This window comes from Malania oleifera, chromosome 7 (genome assembly GCF_029873635.1).
Source record: "Malania oleifera isolate guangnan ecotype guangnan chromosome 7, ASM2987363v1, whole genome shotgun sequence".
NCBI classification, from domain to species: domain Eukaryota; kingdom Viridiplantae; phylum Streptophyta; class Magnoliopsida; order Santalales; family Ximeniaceae; genus Malania; species Malania oleifera.
Genome location: NC_080423.1, coordinates 18,457,710 through 18,462,826, shown reverse-complemented (window position 1 = coordinate 18,462,826; position 5,117 = coordinate 18,457,710). Strand labels below are relative to the sequence as shown.

General features: G+C 33.6%; 3 non-coding genes across 3 annotated transcripts; all 3 read left to right on the top strand.

Annotated features, from left to right (window-relative positions):
- Positions 1-236: 236 nt before the first annotated feature.
- LOC131161221 (small nucleolar RNA SNORD14) lies at positions 237-360 on the top strand. The gene has a single exon (XR_009138371.1). It is a non-coding gene; the product is annotated as a small nucleolar RNA SNORD14 (small nucleolar RNA).
- A 658-nt stretch (positions 361-1,018) lies between these two features.
- On the top strand, positions 1,019-1,125 carry LOC131161164 (small nucleolar RNA snoR99). Its single transcript, XR_009138321.1, has one exon. It is a non-coding gene; the product is annotated as a small nucleolar RNA snoR99 (small nucleolar RNA).
- Positions 1,126-1,208: 83 nt separating this feature from the next.
- On the top strand, positions 1,209-1,334 carry LOC131161222 (small nucleolar RNA SNORD14). Its single transcript, XR_009138372.1, has one exon. It is a non-coding gene; the product is annotated as a small nucleolar RNA SNORD14 (small nucleolar RNA).
- The last annotated feature ends 3,783 nt before the right edge of the window (positions 1,335-5,117 follow it).

The window sequence follows — 5,117 nt, the reverse complement described above, 5'->3', positions numbered from 1 at the left end:
ATCGTCAGTTAGAGTACGGTTCGTTTGTCAATGTCTGAATTTTTCTGTTGTCAGTGTTTAAAGTTATTAGGTTTGGACCAATTCTCTCTGATGTAAGCTTCATCAGCATTGGTCCGTTGCAGTTTTTTGTCAAAAATTGTCTTTGATCTGTTTTTTTTCTTTATGTTTGCTAATAAATCTGTTGTGGGGGTTTTGAAGATCTGGATAGTTTATCATGGGTCAGTGCCCCGATCTGCTGTCGATGATGATAAATTTCAAGGCTTGTTTCTCAAAACATTCGCAGTTGCCGCCTAAGAGCTTTCGCCTTCGCCGGGCTTGAGAGCTTGTGCTGCTTTTTTCCTTCCTTGGATGTCTGAGACATGCGTAATTCTAAAATCTCTCATTTTTAGACTAGCCATTAGCAAATATGATTTAATGTTTTTCCATTAATTTCTATAAATTAATTAACTTTTACATCTTCTCTGTCTTCACTCCCTGATTACTTTTTTTAATGACAAAAAATGTGTTAAATAAAATAAGAAATTGAAGAAATGTTCTCGTCTGTTTGTATAGAAAAAAAAAATGCGTACCTGGTATCTTTTCTCGTCAGTTTGTATATACTTAAATTTTCTCTTTGTTTGGGTTCAATGTCATATCTAGGAATTACACACAATATTGAATTTCTCAACAGAAAATACCTGCTTTTTAGCTGATATAATTTCTCTTTATGTGCTCTGTTTTTCAGTAAAATAAAAAAAAAATAGCAGATCTTGACATTCTCTTATTTTTTTGTTGGATTCATTCTCATATCTGGGAATTGCACACAATATTGAATTTCACCATAGAAAAATAACTACTTTGGAGCTGATCTAATTACTCTTAATGTGCTCTGTTTTGAGTCATCACTAAATATTGGGAACTTCACATAAAATTGAAGTTCATTACATGGGCTTTGATTTTATTTTGTCTGTGTCTTTTGGGATCTAGTGTTCTATGTTTCCGGGACTTCTACGTCTGCCCCTATAGCTTGACGAGTAATGTGCTTCAGGGATGAACAAGTCCCTGATATTAGAACTCACATCCATCCATCCACTTTGTCAGTGGCCTACTTTGGTTGCCTTCTGATCATTTTCGGATGGTACATTCACTTTCAGTTCTCAACAAAATTTTGGAAACAGAGACGGAAGTTGTTTTCTTTCTCTGCTTTTTGTAAACTGGACAGTAACAATGGCCGATGATGATAAATCCGAAAGGCATGTTTCTCAAAAACATTCGCAGTGTCCGCCTAAGAGCTTTCGCCTTCGCCGGGCTTGAGAGCTACTGCAGCTTTAATCCTTCCTTGGATGTCTGAGGCTTCCTCCTTTACCTTGTATTTGATTTTGTGTTTTCTTTTTTCGATTCATTATTTTCCAGCTTTAGCTATATTTTTTTTTTTAAAATTTTGAGTCTCTTGCAATATCAACTATTATAAAATGATTTTGATATTAAAATTTTAATTAACTAATTATTATTATTATTTTTTTATGAGATTTAGTAGAATGGTCAATTCTAACAAGTTAATAAAATGTTCTAATTGAAGGTAAATTTTGATGAAATGATCACAGGTCGATACTTTATGCCGAAGTGAAAATTGGTTTGCAGGATTTTATTTGAAATTTTTCAAAATATCACGGGCAAATTTCTTTCACGAAGTAAATATGCCTTCATTTGTTTGAACAACTAAGTACTGATAAAATATGACATTAAACCCATATATGTCATCTCAAAATAATGAATCACGGTCTCCCTAAAATTTGTAATCATTCTTATATTATTATCAATAAAAATAAAATTATCCATGTACAAGCATATGTTAAGAATGCCACCCTGCAAATCAAATTTCACATATAAAGTTTGTTAGTGTGGACATCTTTAAAATTTATACAAACGTGATAAGCATAATATAAAGTTAGAAATAGGTGCGAAAAACACCTCAAAATATTTTGTATCAAACGTGCTCTGAAGTGGTCTATCTAGTCATTAAACTTGTACTTGGTCTTATACATTTATTTATTGTCAATAGGCTTCTTTCCCATGAGGAAGATTTTTGAACTCAAAAGTATTGTTTTTCTCATTTTTTTTTGAATTTCTTCACCCATAGTTTGAATATGTTGATTATCACTAGCAATTTCTTCATAAGATTAGAGATCACCATTTGCAAATAAGAAAAATTTCACAATATCTTCATTAGTTATGTAGGAACCCAAACCCGATAAATAAAAGAAAAGGAATATAAAATGGAGAAATAAAAGAAAAAAAAAAGAAATTGGGCAAGTCAAGGCCAAAATCGGCAACGGTTTTCTAAGTTGGAGGAAAATCGGCCATGATTTTGGGTCAACTGGGCTAATCAACCACAAAATCGACGACGTTTTTGTGGGAACAGGGGAAACCGGAGCTGGTTTTCTCCTAGGCTGCCCACCTATAAATAGAAGTGAGCTCATTTTTTTAAGGAATTCTAAAATTTTCTCTTTTGGAGCTCTGCTAGGATTTCTGGATTTCTTCGTCAAAAGGTTTTTACGGGCTCCCAAGTGCTCCCGTATCACTTTCTCACCGTTTGGCGCATAGAATCTCTTTCATTGGTTTGAAAAGCTAGGGTTTTTGGTTTTTGGTTCGTTTCGGTTTCTGTTTCGAAAAAAAGTAAGGGGATTATGTTAATGCAGCATTTTTATAATTTTGAACCGATGGAAATGTTTATGGAGTAGTTATATTTATGTTTTCAGTTGAGGTTTCTAAAACCAACCATTCAAAAGACCCTTTTTCAAATTTAGGATATACAATATTCTATTTTAAGTACAAATTAACAATGGGAAGACTGGTTTTATATTTTTAAATCGTAAATGCTATGTTTTCATGGTTGCCTATGGGCTATGTTTTAGTTATGGAAAATTGTGTGGCAGGTGAATACTGTTTTGAGAGTTATGGTAATACTGGAAATGAGATTTGTTTGTGTAATGTTGAACTGTTTACGAAACATACTGGAACTGGTTGAGAAATGCAGGGACTTTATGAGAGGGTCGAGGCCTGAGTTTGTATTAAACGGCGCGAGGTCGGGATTTATAAAAAAAAAAACATATTTTATGGGAAATGAGTTTAAAGTACAATTTTAATTACTTAAATTGCATAAATATGCTCTAAGAACCTTGAGAACCCAATTGTTATGAGCACGGTACTGTAGCTAGTGAGTGTTTCACCATTTGACCATGTGCGCCCACACTATACTGCGAGAGTGGTGTTGGGTTGTCCCAATCGATTAACCCAGGTAGATGTGTTACCTTCCCTGGAAGTACGTACTGGAAAGTGGTAAGACAATCATACTTGCAAGTGAGTTGTGGAAGCCTGCAGACATAGTTAGCAGGGAGTGACTTGGTTTGGGTTGATCCTCCCAGGTTTTAGTCCAGCCTTTGGGCAGCACAACCCTAATCACGGGATTTTATACATGGTGTATAGTTCCAGGGGGAGTCTTTTATGCATATTAATATATTTATGTAAATGATGTAATTGTTTTCAATACTGTTTTATACTATGAGAAATGAGAAGTGATTATACATACTATTTTCAATAAAAGAGAAATGTATGATTTTATGTACACTAAAACATGCTGACCACACAATGTCATTAACTTAATCTTCCTCGCTGAGAGGTGTCTCATCCCATATACAACATATCTTTTCAAGGAATCACAAAGATCAAGTTTAGCTGACCAGGGGGTGGAGACTAGTATAGTTTCTTTTTGTGAGTGTTTGCAAGAACTCAAATGTGAGATGTTCTTTTTGTACACCTCAGGACTTGTATTATGGTCATATGGACCGAGTTAGTTGACTTTTTAGTTTGAGATGTAATATGAGAATGGAAATACTCTGGTAATAAACTATGGAGAATGTTTTACTTATTCCGCTGCATGTTTTATATTAAGAGATGGTATCAAGTACACAAACGTCACTAAAGTAGCATCTCGGACCGGCGAGGGGTTCGGGGTGTTACAAGTTAAATCATTATCATTATTAATAATATAATCCTTCAATTTGATTGGCTAGTGGCGTCAACATTGTAGTAGATTAAATGACTTAGAATAGGCAAAGTTATATAAGATGATGGGTCACTAGTTGACAATTCTTCAGACTTGTCAAAAATTTCCATAAAAAATTTCTAATGACTTTGATAGCAATTCCAACTCTTTAGTAGATTGATCCTAAGTAGCTTACTCATTAAAAGTGACTTCTTTGCTAACTATCATCTTTTTAGTAACCAGATTGAATAACTTATATTCTTTTATTTCATGATTGGAGCCAATTAAAATACATTTTTCTGCCCTATTGTCCAACTTCTTCTAAATTGTATTAGATATAAGCAATGCATCCAAATATCCTAAGATGTCTAATATTTGGCTTCTAGCCAATCCAAGTTTCTTGTCATGCCTTTCCATAATTGCTTTTAGTAGGATACCTTTTTAAAACATAAACAGCACAAGCAGTGAATTTCGTCCAAAAGCCTTTATGCAAAAATTTTAAGTGCGTCATAGATGTAGACACCCCATTTTATCCGGAGCTTATATGACACAAATTGGGGAAAATTAATTAATTCCAAAAAAATGAGAAAATACAGAAAAAAATTATGAATACAGAGAAAATGATTTTTTTTACAATGAAAAAGAAAATATAAAAGGAAAAATGAAATAAAAATGGTGGGCCAACATCTTCAGGTTCAAACCTCCAAGCAAAAAAGGAAAAAGAGATTAGACATGTGGGAATTTGCACAAGTTTCATGTGGGTAAAATCATAGTTTAATGCAAGCATAATTTGAGCTATCAATTTAAATTAGTTTGATCAGTTAAATGTTGTTAGAATTGATTGAATTGGATCCCTCAAGCTTATAAATAGTGCGCTTCTAAGGGAAGAGAGACACACATAAAGGCTGACATACACAGGGATACACATAGAAACTAAGATACATAGAGAGGAGAAAAAATGAGGTTGATCATTGAGAATTTTGAGAAAAGAATTGTGTGAGAGCAAAAATAAATGTGGGAAAACATTAAACAAAATTTGAGTATTTGACTCGAATTTGGAATACCCAATTCAAATACTCATACCCGAATACCT